Consider the following 26,439-nt stretch of genomic DNA (forward strand, 5'->3'; position numbering starts at 1 on the left):
CGCGTACCGATCCCGATATAACAGTCCTCTTATATTCGATAAAACCTCTAGGCTCAAGTAGCAAAATCAGAATAAACACGTAATTCGTACAGATAGGTTGCTTTTGTACTAATAACCTATAAATTACTATGAACGGCATAATTAAACAGCTATCATTAGAAGGTCTTTCTTTCCTCGTGCTTGAGCCTTCGTGCGTGCCTCGAGACAGACCCGGCTTATAGTAGGGATTACATTTTAAGCACATTTATGCACGATCATCATCAAAGAAAATGACGAAACGAATCTGTTACAACAGGTCTAAAATATTATTGTTGGCTAAGACAGTTGGATCAGACAGTGACTGACGTATGCAATAGTTGCATTTCTCTGTTTCTTGTACAATAAGTACTAGCTCATCCTTCTTACTTTTCAACTAGTATTACACTATTTTAATGGAAGTTCTGCTATTTAGATGGGAGCGATTTGTTCTACCGCTATAAATATTTGGCAGTCTTCGGATCGGATTGCTTAATGTGGAGATTGTTAGCCATTTTCAGTTGTTGACCTCAGCCGTAATCCTTGAACGAGGACTCAAAGCAGACATAGATTATACCCACAGTAACCAATCGAAGCCGGGTATTTACTTTAGGGTCATATCGTGTCGGGGCACTGCATCCACCCACCCACTGATGTAACTCTCTATAGAAGGTTCATTTTTCATTACAAGTCATTGTTCGATCGAAGAATCACTCACCGTTGGAAGCGTATTCGTTTACTCGCGCATTTATTCCGTACTTGACCTTTTTACTTCGGCGTATGCGAACAATTATGGTATTTTTACGTATTTTAAGCCTTAGTGCTGGCATCCGTACGTTTCGAAGAAGGTCGAGGGCTCCACCACAGCTCCTAACACTTGGTTCGTTTCCAGAAACCTACTTTTGAACAGGGGATTTTTTTTCCTATTTGTTTAACTTATCGGCTCACTGTAAAAAGGTTCACTTTATACGAGGCTAATACGGCAAGATCTCCCCGTCGCTGTGGTTCCTGAATGAACTCACATTTGTAGACCACTCGAATTTTCAGATTTTTCATGGCGCACCGCCACGGAACTCACCAGCTAGAGGTCCCACTAGCGATATTCGGACACAGAATATACGAGCCCTTCAAGTACCAAAAGTTTGGCAAAATGTCGCACCGTTATGGAATAGCTCCACCGAACGACCACTATTCAGTGAGTCGTAGCGATGACCTTGTGCGCCAATCAGAGTCATACGCTTCGTACAACCTAGCATCGTAGTATAAAAAAATTTGCTATTGAAGGATATTTTTGAAAACTCTATATTTGCTATATATTTACACATTGTTCCTAATTAGAATTTAGCGCTTGATCTAATGATTGACTAGCACTAAATAAATATTTAATGCGCATTTATTTAACCAGTGGACTTCACGCGGCCATTGCTTAAATGCGGCATGAAAAAATCCTCTCTAAAACATTGAAGTCAACATTATATCGTATGAAAATAGACGACTGAAGTGAAGATATTCTAAAGAACGAACCGCGTGTTGGTCGATGTGGACGCCGTGTATTTGCTACTGTATTTGTCTATTGGAACGTGTAACTTAGGGTGTCCCCTTTACATACGCCACAATGATCGCTTTGCTGGGGTTCTAATGCCCAAATCCACTATCGACATTTACTACCGATGTTGCCTAAAAATGCTATATTCGCATATAGAGACCGTTATTTAAAGGTTGGAAAATAGTTTGATAAATTAGTTGTCTATTGATAAATAACTATCCTTTTTGAGTGAGCTACCAAATGCGGGATTTGTTGAGGATGCATATATACATATATGACAGGCCCAAATATAAAATACTTCTTATGGGTCATCTGCAAATATACATCTAAACAAAAACAGAGATTTTAACAATTTTTTTCACTTTGCTAGAACTGTCACTTCGTAACGGTGATGTTTATTAAATACAGCCGTCATTTGCCGCTCTCTCTATTTTCGGAACCCAATTACCTAACAAGTCGCGTTGAAACTATTCCATCTCCGCGAATATCTTCTTAATAGTGACCGTGTGCCGAACGATATTCGTAAATATGTTGCTCAAACATGTAGGAAGAATTGTGTCGGAATTCAATTTTGGATTAACGGTGCCAGAAACGCAAGGACCCAAAAAGCCCAAGAAGTTCAAACGCCCTGAGTTATTTTATGCTGTTACCGTACAGATGTTGCCTTCGTTCCTTCCGTCGTCATGCAAAATAGCTAGTTTACCCAATTTAGTCATTTAAATCTGCTGTCAACGGAATCGTCAGCTCAATTGGTCGCCTTATGTAGCTTTTTTATTGTCAATTGTGGCATCTAGATGAACAGATACCGAGCTGTCGATACGAGCTTGTAATGACCTTTCTCGAATACAACCGATCGATGAAATTAGTTAGTGGTAGTAAGAACTAGACGGCCAAAAAATGTTGGTCTCTATAGAACTGTGCCTTTAGAGTTCCTGTTCGCCTCGTTCCAGGTCGTTTGGTGACGCTTCCACAGTTGTAATGCCTACGATGAACGAAAGCGGTCGTTTCTCGTGAGTGAGCCCATAGAGAATGTTCACAGCTTTCCGTCACACAAACACGTCACAATGTTTTTGTTATAATTCCATGACCTAATGCATACGTCGGATCGGGCCCTTACTTAGCCTTATATATCATATAGTATCACAGCGGTCTCACCTTCCTCAATCAACGTGGCGCCTTTTTCTGCCAACCGTAGATAAAGCTGTTGACGAAAGCAGGCCGGTTCTTAAGAAAAAGGACTTCAGGCTAATAGACATTTTACTTATTCAGACATTCGATCCGCCTCTGCTTATAGACATATTGGATAAGGGAATATTTCTGTTATGTACAGCATGGCAGGCGCATAGATGACAAAAACAACTTAGAATTGAACTTGAAAGGCTAGTTACGATTAAGTGAAAAATGAAATGTTACCGAACGTACAAAATTTTTCTGGCTATCGATAAATACGGCATTTGCAAAGAGGTTCCCATTAATAATAAGCTAAATTTTCAAATTGCCACTGCACTACTATTAAATACATTACTCTTTTTTTTTTTTTTCAAATAGGACTATTTAAGTAATAAATAATCTATGTAATAAATAATCTAGCTATTAGAGCTTAGTGATTTTAATGGACTCTAGCTCGAGCGCACTGGTGATATCGTAACCCATATGATGAACGCATCTGTTGCGACCCTTTTTCCAACTTTTTATAGTTCTAAGTAATTGTAAGATCAACGCAAATTTATTTGCTGGAAAGCTCGATACGGAGATTCGAACCATTATAAAAATTAAAATATACTACATTTTTATTGAAATATATAACAAATGCTAGGATAGGCTAGCATCACATCGACTCACTGGAACTCTAAGGCTTAACTGTTGTCGTCACGTTATCACAAAGCTGACTATTGCTATACTATAGCAATAAAACTGTACCAGATGACTCCCCGCATTACCCCATGAGTGAGAGTCGACATGTTCGGACATTTCTATTTCGAAAAATATTGACCTATCGCTTCGTAGCTGAGAAATCAAACAATCAAGTGATGTTTTCAACCCCTCATAGGCTAATACAAACTCGTAATTACGTCTTTCCCGGATTCGATTGTTTCGTTTTGGATAAAACGGCCAAGCTACTCCATGATTGAGTCGGACGGCCTCCGGAGGATCAAGTCCCCATGAAGGTCCTCACTTCGACCACCATCAAGTGGAATCTAGTTATTGTTAACTTCCCTTTGTGACACACGAGTTTTTGCCAACTTAAAGACGCCACATGAGTATCTTCTGATAAACTTAACCTATCAAAGTTTCCTGATTAATTAACGTGTATTTTGGAATTTGCTGAACAGCTAATTCAGCAAATGGACAAAACTACTTCGATGTGCACCTTCAGTTTGTAGGTTGTTCTTTTTTTTTTTTTTTACTGGATCACTTCTTATCAGCCTCTCGTCGTTATTATACATCGGTCAGTAGAGTTCCTGGTCTTGGTGGTTGTCTCGATTGTCTTGATTATGTAGGATTGCCCTACGCTCTTCTTTATTGTGAAGTTCTTTGATACATCGTGTAGATTTGTGTCTTCAAGGATTCGTTTTCCTTCAAATGCTAGAGCGCCAGCGTGATGCTTCACAGGTAGTGACAGCTATAGCTTTTTTTTAAACAATGTTATTTTGTCCCTGATTTCAAATTGTTTTTGCCGCGGCTTCCTTGTCATCAGACTTCGTAGCAATCGGTTTCGTTTTATTTCAGTAGACTGACTCCTTGATCACTTCGATTTCAACCACGAACACTTTCTTTGACAAACAATCACTGTGAGTTTTCTGATGTTATTTGAATTGACCAGCTGTTGAAGAAAAGCGTACCTTTCTTTATAGAAAATTTTTATATATGTTATATATATAGAAATTTATATGTGTTTATATATAGAAAGTTACCTAAAATTCAGCTTACCTCGAATGAAGAAACGAAACAAGATATTAGTGTATGTTTACATCGCAACAGCCTCCTGAAGACCTAGTGTATCTGATACTTCCATTTTACACAGATATACACACAAAGAACAGTTCTGTACGTGTGCGTGCATCTATCTATAGTCTATTGACTCAGCCTTCTTCTAGTCTGTCTGTTCTCTCTTATACTGACACACGCCACAGGCCAGCGATATATTTCGGTAGGGTCAGAGCTTTCACCATCTTTTGCTGTAGATATGTGGTTTGGCCATTTTCTAGGTAAGTGGTTTACTATTTTGTAAGTTCTGATCCTGTATTTTCCTTGTATTACTACGAATAGTTCCAAGATACCTGTTTTGGCACCTTGGAACCTATCTCAGTACCTATCGACCTATACTTGAGTTACCTGAAGTCCCCGACTGATGCCATATTATTATGGACACCTATGGGAGGGCAATACCTTCATAGAGCTTTATGCAAACGTACAGGACATGTATAGTGTGTCTTGCACATTGCCCCTTAAATCACTCAGTGTTGTATCTCCCTTGAATGTATCCCTCGAATCTGAAAGTTGTATCGGAAGAATAACTAACATTGTCAAACAACAAGAAAGGGACCCCGCAATGATTATGTTCTGTTGCAAATGTTTGCGAGGCTTTCCGAGATCAGCTTTTCATCATATAAGCTGGACTTCATATTCTTCCTACGTCATATACACTGGGGCCTTTGGACGAGCTCAAAGTAATCTCTGTGCGCGGCAACAATACAAAAGGAAAAGCTTAGCTTAGAAGGAAATAAAAAAAGGTACAAGTACATTTCTAATTCGACGCTTTGCGATTCAGATAGTAGACTTGTTATCACTGGGGCCCACTTTGTTCTACAGGCTATAGGACACTTCAACGAGAATCCTGAACAAGTGATCGAAAAGGGCATACGCGAATAATGTGTTGCGCGATGTCGATAACACGTAGGGAGTGTATAGCAGCTTTCTCTGCCATTCGTCCATGTGTTTAATCGAATAATCCGAGACAGAGGACATGCTCCTACGCTTTTATTTGATTGAATTAAGCCTATTCTTATGCAGATAAGCAAAAATGAAGCACAGGAAAAACAGAGAGAGGGAGAGAGGGAGGGACAGGCCCCGGACGAACATGGCTATGTCACACAATGCGTGTTGAAGCACAAGGCGAAAATTGGAGTGCGCGAAGAACAATCCAAAAAACATAACTTTGTGATAGAACGATGGCTATACGACGTCAAGGGCATGATACGGCGGAAACTATTGCATCAATGTAAACATCAATGTTAGATATGTTCGTGTTTGCCCCTATCGGCATTAGCGGTGATTTACAATTTAGTTAATCAAATAGAAAATAGGTAATTAAACAGTTATTCCGGTTAGTGAGGATACGGTCGCATCTAATGTGCACTGTTGAAGGACTGCTTCGGTCTGGATGGTGTAGGCTGCTGAGTCAATTTCTCGTGTAAGCCTGCATCGGGACATTCCTGATAGTTATGGCAAAATAATCTTGTCCATTGTCCTCTTGTTCTACAAGACATATTCATTTGCGGTACGGCCATCTCGCCTGGTTTGTATACTTATCTCTATTAGCCAACAGTGGTTAGGTAAAAGTAGAAAAACGATGTAAATATGTCGCCAGCTCGTTCGAAATAAAGGAAAGTTTCTATATCCTGCAATTGTTTGGGAATCGAAAAGCAACGTAAAATAAAACATTTTTTTCGACATATACCATTACCTAATCAATAGCTAGGACATCATTATATTGAAGCGCACGATTATGCTATGTTATAATTGCTATTCTATCCTTATAAGTTAAACAAAATTCCTTAGTACCTAGTGAACTCGAGAGATGACGCTTTACAATTGCGTATGTGAACTCCGCGAAAGAGACCTCAGATTAGCTCTAAACGAAGTAGGCGGTACGGAAACAGTGAAATCAGGTACGCCAACGAGAAAACATAATCTATTATAGACATGGGCATTTATAACGACCCTATAGCCACTCGTTTTTGCCTTAATGTTAGATCGTTTGATTGCTATTGTAAGCTTTTCCATGATCATCTAATACAGCAGTGTATTTTCGTCTAGCCGGTAAATTGTCACTCTATAGGATGCTCAGCATTCTGGTCCAGTCGCCGAAGGACAGACACCGATAAATTGCTAGTTCTGATTAGCTGGTCGAGCTGCAACGAAACAACGGATTGGTCATCTTTTTGCCGATAGATATTTGTTGAAGAGTGGTGTTATTTTAGGATGGCGGCCATTGGGGCTCGATATGATGGGAGATAACCAGAAAGCGATAGTTGACTAGAAGTCTACACATCGTAGAGAGACACGTGGTACTGTGACGTTAACGCACAAATGCTGGAATAAAATCTGTTTACTTTCTCTGCAGCTATAGCAATAAAACGGAAGTTACGACGGAAATACCTAGAACGAAGTATATTATTGATGCGCTTCGCAACACTCTACGGCAATACAAACGTGTGTCTCAACATACGGTCTAGGGCCTTTCATGTCCTGGATTAATTCTTCCCTGAAAATCTGCCCCATATGCTCGAACCGAACCTTTCTCTTCGGCTGCTTGTCTAACTGCTGCGTTCTTTGAATGGGAGCAGACGTCGGAGTCAGGCGTTCGGCCCCCTATGGTTCAAACAACCATCACACCAAGCCACTACCTTTCTGACTTATGGATATACGTTAGGCCAGTATTTCAATAATCGGTATACAGTTTTTTCGATGCCTGCATATCTACCAGTTTTCCCGGAGTGGCAGGACCTGGTCATGGTCCCAACTTGAGCATAGTGCTGCGTTTCCGTTGATTCAATACAGAAGCCCGTCAACGAGCACATACCAAACAACATTTACTCCAGTATCAAGTCTGATGACGATTCCGTTCAAACATGAATGTGCCCGTTGCATTCTACCGATGTCCACTGCTTCGAGGCCTCTCAACTTTGTGATGGGAAGCGTTAGGAACTTGCCATCCGAAACGGCCCTGGCTCTGTGCTACGCCAGTGCCTCGCATCTATCCGCTGTTTTCGCGGGGATGCCTAATTTCTAAAAACTCTGTATACCACAATGAACACAGAAATCTAACCAGATGGCTGATGTCGCCTGACGATTCCGCTCTGCCAGGTCTCTGAAATCAGGCGGCGAAGCTACAGTAAAGTAATTCAAAAAGTCATCACACTGGCAGAATTCCTTGAGGTCTTCTAGGAACGGCCTAAACAAAAGCAGCATGTGTTCCAGCATAAATTGAATAAACTCTGGGAACGCGTACAGGTCGTCATCACCTCTCCTGATACTCTACATTTCAAGTTTTATGTCCGATATCATCGTTAGGCATTCTATCAAACGGCTGGCTCTCAGCACGAAACGGAGTCCATCTGCGCCAGGACATGAACCTAGAACGCAACGTGTCCTTAAGATTGGCAGGCAAATACGTTACCCACTAAGCGTTTACGGGGACCGCCTCTCTGGACCCGGGCACAATAATCTGCCGCGTGTGGTAATAGTTTCTTTAAAGGCCGCTTGAATAGACGAGTTTTAAACTTCTCCCACAAGCAATTCAAAACAGTGTTGGGCTAGATATGGTAGAAGCCCGAGCAGACACTTATAGGAAGGACCAACCGTAAATATTCTTCAGCGTCCTAATTCACACTTGGGGTAGTCAAAAATGGCAGATCTAACGGCAACGCGACTTCCTTTATGCTCTGTCAAACGATCCACTACAGCCTTTAACCTCATAATTTGATCGTTTGCTTTGTCCGTCATCGAACTAGCTAGTCCTCTATTCAAACGATTTGCTCTCCTCTAGCTGCCATCACATACCGTGAAGATGCACGAATACGATTTATTCACCCGCTTAATGAATGCCATTGAAATATTTAGGATAATATAGATCACTGGCGTGTTTTTTTTTTAATTTTACCAGTTTTCTAATTCAATCTTGACGTCATAGTTACAGTTAGCGGAACCCGCAATTAGCTCGAGCCGGTGTGACTGATGGATTGTTCAATCACACGTCACGCTAGCGTAAATGAAGCTTTTTCTTTTGTAAAGTTACTATTTATTTCTTTTGTGTCTGTTGGCCAAGCGGGTCGCTTAAATCTACTCGTACATACGTTAGAAACGAACGCCACAGGTAGAGAGGTACTAGAAAGATGCAGACCTACGACACTGAACCGGCGGAAAGAACGAAAACAAAAGGCGAACAAATTTAGATTTGTGTTTTGATTTAAGCTTGCCATGCATTGACACCTTATGGCCACGCCAGTACAATGTATTCTTTGTCCATATACATATGAAGTCGTCTTAAAATTTTGACGGGAATGCGTCGGGGGCATAGTGCTCCGCTGTCACCCTACAGACGCGGAATAGGTTTTTCTCGGTTCATTCATCTTGTTTCCACTAAGTTACACTCCAACAACACGTTTCTACGGATAGTAAACTCTTAATTAACATTTAATCCTACATCGGCGGATGGATTTTGAGTATTAGACGTATAGCGACAGTTGATTTAAATCGTTTTTTGCGTAACAAATAACGTTCGATTTGGCCAAACATTTGTTAACTAGTAGCAAATGCGCCTTATAGCATTATATAAAATTCTTCCCATATTACAAAAAAAGTTGAGGAAAAAAAAGTTGATCTTGTGTAATACAACTGCGAGTGCGAGATTTAAGCTACTTGGATATGAAAATGCGAGTATTTTTGAAACAGGTCAGATATTTTCTCCCGTTATAGGCAAAATGCAACTGATTTAGTTCAAGTTTTTATTGATAGTCGAACAGCGAAGAACTTATGGCACTGATTGAACAAGTAGGCAATATAAGAACGTGTTCCCATTGATTGACCGCGAAGTGCGTGTACCGAGTTCCTGTCAGACTATCTGTAGATGTGCTCATGTCATGCATGAGTTAGCCTGCGACCGGCAGGATATCAGATTTGCTACTTCTCCAATGACTCCAAAGGATCATTTCAACTCGTCTTTATAAAAAAAAGGTTGTATACTCATGACATTTGATCAGAGAGAGAGAGAGAGAGAGAGAGAGAGAGAGAGAGAGAGAGAGAGAGAGAGAGACAACGCTATTATTAAGAGGTTCATTAATAGTATCGATCTTTTTTTATCTAAAGAGCATATTATACGTGTGCATCAAGTCATTCACTTCATCATAATTACTCCTTGCGCTGAATCAATTTCAGAGGCAGCTTTGATTCGCCATTAGAAGTAATGCATTGGGTTCTAGCAAGAATCAGCCCATCAGCCAGATTCTAGTTTTCTGCTATTTGTCCTGCATCTATTAGATATTATATGATGACAGCACCTCCGCCAATACGGGCACAGGTGTTTCATGTTTGGGCGATCGGCTAGGACGCATTCTGCATTCTTTCGAGTCTGCTTTATACTTGGAGCATACTGAGACCAGGACATCTTCAGAGTAGTTGTTAGGTATCCCTTAGAAATATTGGGCGTTTTCCGAAAAGCATTTGCCAGCATCCTCTACAACAAAACTGTAAACAAACAAATAAGTGTTAGAACATAATTAATAGTTTTTACAAGAAATAATTCGAATTTGTTTGGTTGGGCTTAAAAACATGCTGTTAACAAGGTTTGTCCTTTTCGCGTTACCTATTCGACCATGTTGCACCTTGATGGAAGCTAACGTTCATAAAGCTGAATCCAACACAAACCAGTATTTCTTTCAAACGTAACAGTATGGCCTGGAAGGGCACGACATCTTTGGTGTCGAAATCCGTAGTTGATCTGCAGTAAGGTTGCATGACTTTTAAACAAGTTGCATTCCTGTGCTAATCAATCAGATATATTACATAAAATTTTCAAGCCATCAAAAATCAGGAAATGTATGGCATAAATATAATTATTAAACATAAAAATCATGACATTTAAAAAGTAGAAACATAAAACAATCCTTTCCAATGGAATGATGAATGCATCAGCTTCATTCAGTTCCATTTAAACCGAAATGGACTAGAGATTAAGTTAGGTGGAAGAAATTAATATACGCTTATGTGTGGCTCTGAGTACGGCCTCTGGCCCTTGTCATTTGGATTTTCTTCAATGAATAACAAGATTCATGTACAGGTATTTCGGCGGCACATTCGAATGCGCTACCTGTATAATCCCTTCTGTAGTAACGGCGCAACCATCCGGTAGTTAATCAGACAACGGTTTGTCACGTTGCCAATGGTGGTTTAGCATAGCCGCGGCCTCGTTAGCTATCGCAAGACCGTACAATCCCACCGAATCCCAATCCCCTTTTGCAGTTCATAAATAAAATGTTGGCTAATTTTGTAACCTCGCGTGCCCCTCTGTCGTTTTGATGACAAAGGTTCCCAGAAGGCAGAACACAATAGTCAGATATGATAGACGTGAAAATCGACGAGCGCCATTAATGTATAAGCCTATACTGAGTTTAACGAGGCAGGACTAAAGGTATCCAGCGTTACCATTCGATACATACTTGCGATCGCTTTTTGTCCGCTGACAAACATAATTCAGAGGGCACATAATTAAGTAGACGGACTTTTTCACGGTCCACGGGAATTACAATTTTTCGAAAATTTTATCAATCGGGTCTTAAGCTACGACGTTTCTTCTTCCATAATTAAAACAGATTTATCTTTGATTATATGATGCGTTGCGTTTACGAAATTTAAAGTATCGGTCTACCTGTCGGTTTCAGGGGCAGTTCATACTCCTGAATTTTTGCAATCTCGGTAGCAGTCGGCACATAGTTGCACTGTTAATTATTAATAATGACTCCTAACAACGGTCAGTAAACATTTTTTTTCAATATGATAAAATTAAATACAAAATTAACATAAATTAAAAACTTTTAAACAATGTTATGAGTTAGAGCTAATTCGGCTCAGAAAGTCAATTGGATGGATCCATTCTAGATCCTATTTTCATATGTCGTAGTAGTATAAGAGATTTTTCACTCTGAAACCCTCCTGAAACAGAAAACTTCTTAGATGACTAATTTCTCAAACTAGGTCCTCTAACGTTCTAAAGAAAGCACACCATATTGCAACACACGACTTTAGAGATCGGATATCTTTAGAAGATCGGATAAGAACTTCAGCTGAAGCTACAACTAGCAGAATTCCTAACGACGACATTCCTTCAAACGTACTTCAGGGCGTCAAAAAAAGGGCGCTAGATGCAAGCGTCATGAGGAAATAGAATTTTCAACTTAGATTTAGCCCATCTGATATGCATGAGCGGCGTCTGGGATATGGGAGTGACAAGATCTGCTGCAATGCCTATTTCGCTTTCTTACCACAGCCAAGGGCATGTGACGAAAAAAAGCTCTAGTAGATGAAAATGTCCCGATCTTTGCTTCATGCAATGGCAACACCTGATCACACGTCACCATTGCATGTACATACGAACCTTGCAATCGAGTTGCAGGCGGACGGACGGACGGACGGAGCTTTATCCCCGATTCTACGCCCCTTTCAGTCTTCACATATCTTTTCTTCCTTCTGTCGCTTCCTTATCCGAAGCGAATATGAGCTACGAGGACGATTTACGGGTCTTTTTTTTGATTCGGCCTTCTAATCATAGCGCAGCCTCTCAAGCTAACTTGTTGAGTCGGTTGTATCTATGCTTATTGTTTTCCACGATATTAATATTGCACATATATGCTCCTGATGACATTACCATTAAACGAGACTTGTTTTCCATTGAAAGGTTGCAATTTGTTCCGACTGGGTAAACAGTAAGCTAGGCAACGTCCCTATCGCTATCAACACGCTGGAAGTGCCGCCGTTGTTGTGCTTGTCAACAACATCATCATCTGGCCACAGGCATATTCGAAACTCTGAAGAGCGGAACAGAATCTGCTTGTCTGTCAGCATTTGAGCAGAGGCCTAGGCAATACTGTTAGCTGGCCTGAATGTCAGGAGAATCGGGGGCTCAGAAATCAACTTTCCTCATTGATAGTCGCTCTACACATAACCGTATAGACGACTAGCCGCTCGGATGCAGTCTTCGCTTGGATCATGATGCCGTTAAACTGCATCGTCCGTACTCGTGCCACTGCCCGACAATGTCCGAACGATTCTTCATAGATATTTAGTTAGCCCATGGGCGCGGCGCTGGTCGGGATGATTTTGGCACAACATTTCTAGACTCCAACACCATCTGTGTTATAAGTAGATAGCGTGTAATTTTTTATTGTTCTGCATATCACCGTGAGCAGCGGGTGGGAAGCTTACCTCGTGACGACAATCGCGTGATGATAATGCGGTAGTTTAAGCAGATGGTCCGGAGAGAGTGACTTTACCAACTAATCTGCTGCTATCTTCGCTTATCATGTAATGGTTGCGGTAAATGAGCGATAAATATTGCCCTTACAGATGTAGGTAGGGCGCATCCTACCGACGAGGTCCTCAGGGATCCTGTTTAAGCTGCTCAATCTAACGTTAATCTAAAACTGTAGAAGATGCATGCAAGCGTCATTAGAGCGTTCAAGAAACCGTAAATTTACGAACGACAACGCAAACCTGTCTAAAGGATCCATAGACCCGCAGAACAGCTATCTGCAAACAATAGCATTCATATTTTTCTAGCTGCTAGAAGTTAAATTTATATTTTACACTGTAGGGCTTTTAGACCTAAGTAGTATCTGCACAAATTAAACGAAATCGGGATAATGCGAATAGGCTATAGGACAGAACCAATGTTAGGTTTTGAGGTGATATGCTCTTGTTTGGAGCTGTTCCTCAGATACCTATCATACGGATAAGTTTTTCATGCCGGCCGATCAAGGGGCATGCATACAGTATGCCTTCGGGGACTGCCAAGAGCAGTCTTGCTAAACCCATCTGGGATTACTCTAACAGACCTCTGAGGGAGATCAGGGGCCCCAGTAGACATTAACTATTTCCACGTTTCTTTGTCAAGTTCCTTGTCATCTATAGCTAACTTGTCTCCATACAAATGCTCTTTATAGATTTAACTAAGGCGATGCACTCAGGAAAATGCGTATTAGCCGCTAAGACCAAATGGCCCTCACGTTACGCGCTAAATATGTCACAAACAGCTAGTCAATACCTTTTAGAAATCCATATTAAAGTGCTGTCCTTTACATTCCTTCAGAGATTATCTTACGCTTAGGAGGAGGTGCTAGATGGTCAACAATGACTGAATGAAGAATGACTGGGGTGCGGTGCGTGGGTGTCGCGTTTCTGTGGGCATCTAATAAATACTTCCCGCGATGGGCTGGACAACTCGCTACTAATATGATCACGTTTACACAAAAATAAGAAGACTGACACTGATTCTTCGAATACAACAGCCGGGAAGACTGGCTCAATTCTGGAGTGGTCCGTACGCTGGTCGAAGGCACCAATATGTGGAAGGTTGAATAACTTGTTATCTGGAAAACTTCTAACAATTAAGCACAAAAGTGGGCGAATGGTATAGCGAGCCATATTCTGAAGGCAAAGAAATGAAATTTCACATCAATGGAAAATTCTGTGCTATGACAGGTGATATTGAGCATCCCCGAAACCCGGCCAAATGTATGGTAAGCAAAACTAAAAGAAATCGGGAACTTAAAAATTTTCCCTTTCAAAGGACAAGGAACGTACTGGTCAGACGCGTAGTTGGCACCTTGTCACCTGACGCTAAAGATAATCAATTTAACAAAAAAAGTGATGTTACTTAGTTATGAGCCTGCCACTTACTAATATTAGGTGTCAATTGTTAGGAAGACGTTTGACGCGTCTATTTAATTAATACAAGTAGAGCTCCAATGTTTGAAGGTCAGCGTAACTTCTACTAAAAACTACTTGGTCTCTTATATGTTTAGCATTTCCTTGCATGTCGCGCTTGTAATCGATTGGTAAACCGATCTGAAATTTTCCGCTAGTATGCCGCCAACTACGCGAAGAGTCATTCAAAGAATATAGCGATTGCAGCTGTTCTAGATGGCAAGCTTTATGTGTATATGTGACACTATTGCTACAACGAGAACTTTTGGCTCGATGTTGCCTTATTGTTTCTATACTTTTTCATAGACACGAGGCTAGTTAGAGACAAACATTTATAGGTACTACCAACGCAATTCTAATAACACCGACGCGCTGCTATCAGCCATACTACAGCTGATATTCTGGCAACAAGAAAACCACTAAATGGGGCATGCAAGCCAAGGGCATTTCTATAAGCAGAAGCACCCGCAGCCGTGGCCCATTGCGGCCAGCAGTGCATCGGCATTTCTTTCGTATAACCCCAGTCGTCTAGTGTGCTTAGCCAAACTAGCCTAGCTCATACACTTTGCCCCATCTTCCGCTGTTTCCACTCTATTCTATGACAGATATGAGAAATTCACGTGATCTATGCTTGGACGGTGGTGATGGCACAGTAACCGTGGCTTACACGGCGATCAAGGCAGCGTGCGGGGCTCAGATCGAGTTAAATAATGTCCTACTGTCGTTGCCGACCTACTAAAAGCGAAGGCCGCCAATTCAGCCAGAGTTTCGGAGGATAGGTCATGAGACGTGGAACAAAGTACAGCACAACAGTTTATACCGGTCTCATAAATAGGGGACGACGGTAAAAAGAAAAAACGAACTAGATCGAGACGGCGACATCCTGCTGCGTAAAAAACGATGCCAGAAAACAGTCGCGGACTTATTTATCTGTTCAGTTGACAACGTTGATATATGTCTGCCATGCACAAGTTCCTTTCCATTAAGTTAAACGATACATTTACTCAATTGAAGCAAATCGCACATTCGGATTCGGCCGCAATGAGTCAACTACACAGTCAGTCATCATTTTTGTTTTTTTCGTAGTTTGCCATTCGCATAAGTTGCTATAATGCAACATTTCTTTGCGGCCTTGATTATGCAGCTTATCGCAAAAAAAATCATTGAAAAACCTAACCTATATGTGCGGTTAATGAGATTTTTACTATAATAAATATGATAATGGCAAACATGTTTAAATAATTACCGAGGCAATATCGGTTGTCTTGCTCTTTCTTTTGAAATGGCACACGAAGTCAAGATTGCAATATAACAGACGGCCATCGCAAACCTTGTATGTAAAAATTGTTATTATTTGTGCATAAAAATAAAAATTTCTTTGTTTCAAGAAGGCATGTTGTACGGCTGACATGGGGGATTTCTATTAGACTGCTGAATAAAAGTTCTCTTTCGAAGCGAGAAGCACTCTTTGCGTTGTTGTTGTTCAGAAGCCTTTCTAGTAATTGTATTGGAGATTTTGTTAAAATATTGTCCGACTTGACCGGCAACCGAGGTTACAAGGCCAAGAGAGGGACAGAGGTTTGCAGAACCCATAGCAAACGTTTTTTTTTTTGTTATGATGCCTTTGTCAAAATCACCGACGTTCTATGAAACTCCTAAATGTGACGCGTCTTCTTTTTATATCGAAGAAAAGCAAACGCGACAGCAATAATAATCGATAGTCAAATACCGTAATACGAACGCACGTAACGTTGTGTAACGTACAAACAATGCCATGTTCTTGCCAACTTGTCGAACGGATGGAAGCCCTTCGAAAATCGGGCCCAAAATTATTCCTCAGATCGAAAGAAATTCACGTACCAGAGCACATCATAATTTTTTTTGTCAAGCGCAGAATGTTTCCTTTTTGGTTTTTATACGATCAGAGAGGGACGTTTTCGTTAAGCAAATGAGGTAGAATCTCATAAACATGGCTGGAGATGGCTGACGAATAGAAAAAAAACAGCGACAGCAAACAACCAGGAGCCTGTTGATAAAAATCTAATTAAGCTTCCTGTACTCGAATGTATTTTTCAGGCGCGGAAGCCAGACTTCCTGTTAGCTTTAACAAGGAAAGGAGAACTTTGCTATGATTCAGTCCCATATGGGCGCGCCAGTCAGACATAAGCCTCGTTGCACGTTGCTTATTACCTCGAAGAATAACGTCAACAAGTGGACATATGGTCTTCTGTGTAGAAGCAAGCGCATAAATATATATATTGTACATACGAACAGCTGGCTGGTAAGCGATACTTCTTCGCTTGTTTAACGGAGAATGCTGGCCAATTGGCAACTGCATTCATACATATCGGCGCCATGTTTCGCTATATAGCGGGGATACTTGTCACGAGTTTCGCCGACGACACAATGCTCATTGATATCCCCCCCCCCTTCACGAATAGTTTTATCGTACCCCGTGGTAAAAGTTAGAAGTGATTATTTTTCAACGCCGCCAGTGTCGCACATTGAACTAAACGGCCTATATAACATTATGTTATGTTATATATTGAATTAGTTATCAAATAAATATGTATTCTCTGTCCCTGTACTTTTTGGATTTCGATTTGCTGAACGCGAAACTAATTGGCCGCCATAAATGACTTTGGTAAATAACTGGCCTGAAATAGTAATGCGGAATGGTCAATCCTCTATATCAGCTTCGCTCTTCTTTAAAGATTCACTCAGGTAACCAAAATAATTTTCTAATGCTGATCTAAAAGTTGAATCCTGCGAAGGTGGTTCCGATTAAATATTTAAGCTTCACACACGTTAAGTGACTGAGTGAAGTGCCTGAACAATTCTCGTGATATCTTTTCCGCATACAAGGTTTATAGAGTGCAATCAAATGCAGTTATATACCTTTGCCATTCCTACACAATCCTCAGTGTAGACCTGGGCGGTCTTCAGGGATTCATGCTGTCTTTTGCATGCCTCTTCAAGTTGACTTTCGTTCGTAGCAATTGTTGGCCTATTTCCAAAAAGAGATAATATCCGCAACCGCTGCATCGAAATTGGCCCCATCGTGGACGGGAGAAGCTGCCAGATGACTACCGATCAGCCGTCATACACGACACAAGCAAATACGAAGGGTAGAAATATTATGTGGATATGCATCAATCGTAGTGTAAAGATGCCAAGCGCAGGAACACACGGATAGCCTGAACTATCGCGTGAGGACTGTCGGCTTAAAGACTGCAGCGATAGGAACGAAAGTAAACCTTTGTCGGCGGCCAGTCTGATTAAATATAATAGCGAAAGAGAGAAAATTAAAAAAAAAGACATTCGAAGAAAATTTAACGATCCTCATATAAAATGGACGAGGCAAGAAGCAAGAGGTATAAAACAGACTCGGATCGCAAAATTTTTGCAAATTCCTAAAGAAGCATTAGATGCTATATTGAAAATACCATTTTTCACAAAACGGATTACATTAGCTGACTGAGACTACAGATAGGCAAAATTTACTAAATTGGCAAGGTATTTATAGTAGCATTTGGAAATGCCAGACTAAACAAACACAAACTTTGCCATGCCGTTTGGCGATAATTGTTCAGAGTCTGTTAATAATTTTTTAGGCAATTTTCACGAGATTTCGAAAGTCAATTATGGTAACGTACATCTAAAGACTTTTCTCCCATCATTTTACCTCTATGTAAGACATGGAAGAAAAACAACTCTGCAGGCCATTCGGATTCTATCTAGCCAATGTAGGAGACTACTTTTGATTGAAGACTGTCGATTTTGGTAGGAATGTTTTATCTGTAAAATTAATTGTCGTAACTAGCTTAGTACCAGGTAATAATACGCAACCTAATCTAGTCCTAACAAGTGCCAAACAGTTTATTACTTTACTGAAGAAGAACGCGATAAATTTTTTTTTAAAAATGTGGAGTTCCGTAATGTCCACTTTGATACGATATAAACTTGGCTATAACGCGATTTTTGTAAGATGACTACATTTTATAGAAGCTGTGTGTGTTACTTTAAAAAAATACATACATGCATGATTGTAATGTTCAAATCGGAATAAGTGGGTAATCTTAATTTCCCCTAGGCTTAGCCTCGTTAGAGTACGGGGTAGACGGTAGCAACAATAACAACAACAACAACAACAATAATTACATACTTGCCGAAAGTAACGGATACCGTCATCGTTTTTTGTTTTCATCAGCCGGATTCTGTATATATATATATATATATATATATATATATATATATATATATATATATAGATTTCTATTTATTTTCTAGCTTATATAGATGTTGCAACATAAACGGAACCGGCCCACAGATATGTGCAAAAGTTAACATTCCATAAGCATGCGTATGTGATCGTAGTAGTGAGAAATTGAAGTTATTGTCTATCGAAAGATTAGTAACGCGTCGATGAAGAAAAACGAAGAGAGAACGTGTCTGTGAAAATTCTTAACGTTATGCAAAATACGGTGACCACACGTTCGGATCGCTCTTACGTAGTTTGTACCTACGAACATTCTAAATCAATTTGTTCATAAAGGAACTCAGGTGATAGGAAGGAGCGTACACGTCGTTAGAGAAAGTTGAACGTGCTCGTATTCTGACGGGTCGTGCCTGGAACCGCATGCTGTCAATCAAAAGGCTGTCTGCTGTGTGAAATTCAGCGGAGCGGACCTTTGAAATGTACATAATTATTTTCATCCTTCTTCTAGGTATCTGATCTTGGCGACCTAATCCGACTGAGATAATTATGGAAAAGTAAGTTGCGAAGCTATTCTGCCATGACTGACGATTTGCATCTACCGTTGTGTAGAAGCTAGGATCGAGTCACGAAGAAACTTCGATTTTTCATCGCAAAAATTTGACAAAATGGCAAAATATCATGGTATCTATATGTTCTCTATGTTCTCAATATTTTCGATTACCTCTCGAAGTCGAACAATCTAGACATTGATCATGCTATTCCTCTAAAGTGTCCGTGGCACCACGGAAGATTTTACTGTATGCCAAGATTATTCAACCAACTTATCGTACAACAGGTTCGAAGGGACACCTACTCTTAGTCATACAAGTTTAGATAGTTCTACTTAAACGTTATGTAGCATCACGAATACGATTCTCCTGAGCTGTACTATATAAACCTTTTTTGACTGCTAAAGCTTGGTCAGTATGGATAGGCACAATAACCAGCCAACGCTAGAGCGGATCGTTTACTGAGTTTCAACTTTAATTATTATATCAGGTATGCGCCTTAACTATTTTTGCTTAATTTAAATCGATACATTTAAATGTATTTGTAATGAGTATTGACATTTAGGAGAACAGCATGAAACGTACACTAGGCACAATGAATCCTGCGGTGTTCAGGGTGGCGGCGGCGGCGCCTCCAAGGATACCTTTTCACCGGACGTTCCCACAGGCAACGTATTTACTCCGTGCACATTTCAGCTAATATTTGTGCTTAAGTTCTTTACAAACCGAACCTTACATAGATAATAGTGGAAAACTATATTCACGGAGGAGAAAAGGGGCTATAGGATACAAATAGACAAGAAGAACCTCTCCAATCAATCACAGAAAACAGAAAACACAGCTTATGTGTTTAACCGAATAAAAACCTGTAGACGTGGTACGGACGAAACGATTCCGTGAACCTTCCCGTGGCAACCCGTTGAGTGGGTTTGACAGAGTTGTTAATAGGGTTTCTTTCGTTGTTTATGTATTTAAAACATGAAGTTTTTCGTATTCTGAGCAATTGAGAATGCCATCTTTGACGTTATTCTTGATACATTTCCGAGACATAGTGAAGCTCGCACCAAAATCACCCTGGTACTACATGACCTTGATCGTTTACTTATCCGATGCGTGGTTCTATGAAAATGCGTTTTCCGAAAAATCGTAAGTTTTTATTGTTAACTAGTAGAAATATTTCTATGATGAAGCCAGTGATATGGTCTATTCGTGCCAGCTTTGTGTTTGTTGGACAAACTATTTACTTTAATGACTTTTTTATTTATATGTCGTCAAAACAACCGTTAGCTTGTCTGTCAGCTAACATCTCAGACATTTCGGTGACAACACTATTTGTAGCGGTCAACTAATATTAGACCATTCAGTAAAAACTGTGAAATGCGCTAATCTCATATTTAAAGCTGGCGTTATTTATAATGGTGCGACATTTCGGTATCCTGCTAAACGAGCTACGATGGGCCACATGAATTGGAACACTTCGACCAGTGTATAAAAATCAGTCTTATTTTGGAACTACAGTGACCCAGGCAGTTTGTTGTGTAAAGCTTGTATTCTATGAGGACTCTACCACTATAAGCATCATGGGTCCTTGCCTAAAAAAATGTCAGAAAGAAAGAAATTTTCAGACAAACGATGTGTTTTCACCTCAGAAAAATTGACTAGGTGAAAAGATTGCAGCCGCATGACTTAAAAGAGAGGACGTACAAAAGCCTACTTCCATTGCCCTCAGCTTACCACCGTAATACATCCCTACACCAAATCCTACCTTCTGATGAACGCTTGTTCTTCCACGATAGTCGTTCCACCGATAGCATATTATCATAGTAGGATGTACAACTACAAAAGTTCATGGTGACCTTTTTGGCGGTCGAATGCAGATCTTATCCAGTACAGCATCACGGTTCTGTTCGTCGATGACCATTGAAGTGTACCGTCGACAACTGGAAAAAGATCATAAAGAAACATTAAACAGTTCCATTGTACAGCTAAGATCAATGAAAAGACGTAAGCTATCCTCGTTGCGCGACAATTTTCAACCTCATACCGCAGCGATCGCAATCGCAAAGGCAGAGATGTTGCCCTATAGGCTACCCTTTTTTCTCAGTTTTGACGCTTGCTTTATAAGACGCGATTTAAGTCTCGCCGTGATGTCGAAATCGTCCTTCAAGAGCTGGTAGATTTTTGTATCCCGAACTTCTAAAACAGTGAAACAAATGAGTTACCATCGAAGTGCTTACAAAGTTGATAGTGGCGCGTACTCTAATTGAAAATATGTAAAATATACTTGTGAACAGGGTTGAAAAAAAGGTAGTATATTCCATAATAAAAATTTAAAAAATATGTAGGATAAGCAATAATTGATTTCAATTACAAGAGAACATCTAATTCTCTAGGAGTGGGGTCCTTCATAAGTTAGTGTATGACCGTTGTGTTATTAAAAAATATCATGTTAGGCCACTGGTTGTTTGCGGCGGCTTATAATAGCTTATGTCAGCCAAAGAACTTGTGAACTATCTTACGGAGGCCACGGATAGGTCCGAGGAATCGTTATGCTTGGAAATGCTCGTTTTTAAATTTTTACTGCATTTACATTAAGCGGTTTCATTGCGTACGCAAACTGTGTATACGTATATATATATATATATATATATATATATACACTTGTTGACATGCGTTTAAGACCGCTTACAAAAGCTAAATGTGTATAAACTGACTCAATATCAGCCAAGAATAAAGTACACTGTTTTTTGGCGTCAATAAAATATACTAGCATATTATCTAACTTTTTGCTCTTACTTTAAAGCTTCTCACTACAAAATGTTTCAAAAAATTTTTGGGGCTTAAGGCTCCAGGATTCGGCTGAGTGGCGTGGCTGACTAAAAATAAGCAAAGTCGAAAAACGTTTATACTGCATTCTGCCCTCTTATCTGAGATATCAAGTCCAACCCCTTTTTTTTATTTTCCATTTCTATTACCATATATTAACTTAATAAATGTTTTCAGTAAAAATAGCTTATACTATACCTACATTTTGTCACACGTTCAACATTTATATTATACATTGCCTTCTATTGTGTTTTTGGAAAAAGCAGTGGGTAAAAAGAATGAATTCTTATTTACAACACCTTGAACCCAACAGAAGAGCATAAGTACAGTACTTTCATATAAAGGTCACCTTGTTGCGCTAGCCTCTCGCAGTTGCCATTGATATCTCACTGCAGCTCGCTTAATGTACTTCCTTAATCACCACGGAGTTGTCCGAGCGTTTCTAGCTTTGACAATCGGATCACATTATTTGAGTAATTTCTACGCTCCATTTTTCGATACTCCATAGTTGCTAGCTCTGTAGCAGGTATCTCGGGTCAACTATACCGTGCTTCCGTTGTAATTGAGCCGTCACTATGCTCCAGCGAATGCGGGCCTATCTGCGATTATTATCCCAAGATGTAACCTTAAAAAGTTATACTTAGCATAAAATTTCATAGCAGATTTTCCCCGATAAGTTGCTCTACTTACAGTGCTTTCTAGTCAAGCCGAGTTTGCAGGTAAAAAAAAATAACAAAAGTCGTTAGGTATGTTTTCCGCTTAGTAGGCATGTATAGGTAAACTAATTCGTTTACAGTACACAACTTGATGCTTGGTAGATCCTATGAGCATTTAAAATGGACTTACTGCTAAATTTAAGCCATGCGTTTTTTCCCTTGAGTAAACCCCTGAGGCACGGCGCAGAATTCTTTCGATGAAACACTGCTGCCTTTATAGATAAAAGTATATCGATTCGGACTACAAAATCTTGGTTTAAGTAATTCTTTGTAAAAAAAAATCATGCGAAATAAGCTTCTCTTTGACGACGACGACCTTCAATGCTAGACAATAACAACAACAACAACAAGATGTAATTGAAGATAATCGTTTAAAATAAATGACACATGATAGAGATTTTATAAGAACTTAATAGAATTAAGTTACAAGCTTATTTATTCATTTGCTCACTAATAGGTAGATAAGTCAGCTTATTTTGCCAGTGCGAGGTTGGGAACTCATTGTCAAAAGCGACAAAAAATAAAATCAATAACTGGCTTTTAGCCGAGACAACGCTACCGTTTCGCTTCACGTTCACGGTAATTGCTCTAGAAAGGCACGAGTAGTAATTGCGTTGTTTGGAAGAATACCCAGTTTCCTCCTAACAAGGAAAAGCGTTGTCCCACAGCAGGACGATATCACGCATCGAAAGAGAGCAGTCCGAGACGGTATTATAAACTGAAATAGTAATCTTTGACGTCCACCGTATCCATCCTATTTACTAACCTCTAATTGTTACCTCTTGATGAACCGCCAGTGACGTTCTTCTTATTTACAGAACACTGAATGAGGGATATATATGCTCATTTTCCGAGCGTCCTGTGGGACAGGACGATAGTGAAACCGCACTTCTCCATGGAAACTAGTTGTGTAAAATAGAATTTATTGAGCTAAGGCAACTTATGATAGTTATACATTGCATTTATAAGCATGTATCATGTACTTATATAAATGGTTGGAAATTCGTAAAATTCTCGATAACGACGCACGTTTTCGTTGCAAACCTATTTGTTGCTGGGATTGGGTTAACAAGAAAGCATTACGATAAAAACGTGATGTACGAAAATGTGCGGGAAATAACAGGACATTTGCCTTGGTACCTGGTAAGATTGTGATTCTGAGCGCTTTACAATAGGAGAGAGGTTTTCGACATAGTCCAAGGCAGACCTTGGAGCCGGATATGGTGTGTCTTTTAGGGTAAGGTTGTCTTTTCGAAAAAGATCATTGTTTTGAAGTTGCTCAAACGACCCTTTGTCCACATGAAATATAGGCAAAAATCAAGCTTAGTAGAAGACAGTGGGTACAAAATAGCATTTTGGCAGATGGCGGATCAGCGGTAAATAATGATAGCTTAACTGCAGTGGGAGAAGTAGTGATTCGCAAATTGGGAGACATGACATCTGTTAGAGGGTCTTCGGATAAAACGGAACAGAATGTGAATGAGACGCCAATGATGAATACAGCAACTAACAGGCGAATAGAACGATTGCAACAGGTTTAGGCTTATAACCCAGGTTCAACCCTAATACGTTTAAATCGAAACAGATAATAGGATAAATATTTCTGGATAGCGTCCTTTGTATATGTCTCGTTCGGATCACGTGCAAGAAATAGGTAACTACATGTATGAAGCTATTCAAAAGTGAAAGTTAACAGATATTGTATATCCATCGTTATGATACCGGTTAAATGGCAGGTCTAGGATATTGAATAGTAATAATAATAGATTTAGGCGTATTCTCATTGGTTTTTTTTGCTACATCGACGTACTGAAGGCAGCAGAACTCGGCTTTCTGTCGTTTTCATGAATAAACTAAGCACACAAACGCATTTGAGACTGACAACATACAGAGACATCGGGTTCCGTCGTAGTCATTATAGGCAAAAACGCACGTTGGTGCATTTTAATATAGCGATATTTTTGTTTTGACAATACTGTAAACAGGCTTTATGGAAAAATCAGGAAAAATTACTGAAAGTATCAAAATTCGTATTTTACCCTTTTGACCGGAAAGACCAACAAATAGACAAATTGGGTAGGTAGATATCTAGAACCTATTTAATACGAAATAGTTAAACACGAGTCGTTATAGGTGGCAATGGTTAAAGGGCACATTTGTGAAGCTCTTTTGGGTACACCAACGTATCAAATTTATGTCGTTATCACACTAAATCAAAAAGGAATCCAATAACGAACGCATAGGTAGTTGGGCAGCTGGTTTGGTCGTACGATCACCTGAATATTTTTTGTCGAATTTGGATCGATATTATGGATGTGGATATGGATTACAGGACGAAAACCTGTCAACGAAGAGCCTGTTAAACGATGGCTTGAAGGTCAAAAAACGCCGACTTACCTTAATGCCGGGCCTAGATAAGAGGGCTACACGAAAAACGGTCTTCACATATATACCGATATAAAAAAAAAGCCGCCACGATGCAACCAAATTCAGACCCATGTCAGAACCAATGTATTAACGTGAAAAGCCATCTCAAGCTATAAGCAAGCACTATGATTTAGTCCTTTCCTACCTTAGCGCTCCTATCATATAAAGCCGCTTAATTTAATGCTACAAGAACTAGACCAGCTTGGCTGTAACATGACCGACATTAAATAGGGCTCAACGCAATACGACCCGTGTTTGTTTTTTTTTGTCTGGGTGAAACTTTCTAATAGCAATATGACTGTGTCCCAAGTTGGCATTACAGTTTGATTAACTATTTCCGCCGTTTGGTATATTCTATATATGATTAACGCCCCCCGCATATAGCCTTATACAGACCACGTGTAATGTGTTCCTCTGTAGCATGGTCTGAATTTTTTCCTACGTTCGAATTGATCGCTCGCCGCAAATGCCGGTTCTACTCTACATCTTGTAACATAATTATTTTGCAGGCGATGGTGTACTCGTAAGTCCAAAACAACTGTGTAAAGCACTGCCTTGGCATCAGTTCAACTTCAAACCAGTGCGTTGAAGGAATTGCTGCATATAAAAATGACGTACAACTGCAACGTAAAACATTGTTATAAATATCGTATAATAATATTACAAAAAATCGCGCAGTCGGCCTGTATAAGATAGATACGACCTTTATGACCAGTAAAACTTATTAATGGAGAGCAAAAGATGCTACAAAGCAAACCGTTGACAAACATTTTTACTACATGTTTACTGAAAGCTCTATGATAAAAAAAACTTCGCTGTGTTTTTATCATAGAGCTTCGCAAGGGCGTTTTGAAGGTATAGTTCGAAAAAAATCTACTGATAAATTACTATGCTTTGCTTAATAGTCTGTCCGCGATTAACACGCTAACTCTTACACACTATGTTATGGGGGATTAAGGACAATAAAGGAATAGTTAGATTTGGATTATAGTTGATCCCGGAACAAATTAATATCTGAACATTTAGAATCAATGTATGATATTCAGTAAATATATGATTCTATAATATTACGAGTTTGGGTTTTGTGCCATTGGATTATTGTTTGTATGATCGTCGTAGTTTTCGTAACTTTTCGCTATCTTTTACCATGTACAGTTATTCCTCTACGTTTAACTGAAATAACCTCAACTTTTAAGAGTAAGGACGCTTAAAAATCTAAGAAAGTAAGCAATACGTCAACGTCGATACCTTTTTAATAAAAACTGTTTTCCTGAAAAAATTTAATTTTTGACTTTTTTTTTTCTAAAAATTCGATTTTTTTGTGATGTTTGCGTATAGCTTGAAAAACTTGTCAACTGTTGCATGTGTTACATTACGTAAATTCTCTATCGTTGCTAAGATGCCTCAGATAAAAATTACTCTGTTTACATTAATGTATCC

At 39.7% G+C, this 26,439-nt stretch overlaps 1 long non-coding RNA gene across 1 annotated transcript; it reads right to left on the bottom strand.

The window, feature by feature from the left end:
* Positions 1–9,246: 9,246 nt before the first annotated feature.
* On the bottom strand, positions 9,247–25,155 carry LOC147754608 (uncharacterized). The gene is made up of 3 exons (XR_015317270.1): positions 24,970–25,155; positions 20,796–20,970; positions 9,247–10,030 (listed from the first exon to the last, which is right to left on the bottom strand). It is a non-coding gene; the product is annotated as an uncharacterized LOC147754608 (long non-coding RNA).
* Between the last annotated feature and the right edge of the window lie 1,284 nt (positions 25,156–26,439).

This window comes from Varroa destructor, unplaced genomic scaffold (genome assembly GCF_002443255.2).
Source record: "Varroa destructor unplaced genomic scaffold, Vdes_3.0 BEIS01000007.1, whole genome shotgun sequence".
Classification (NCBI taxonomy): domain Eukaryota; kingdom Metazoa; phylum Arthropoda; class Arachnida; order Mesostigmata; family Varroidae; genus Varroa; species Varroa destructor.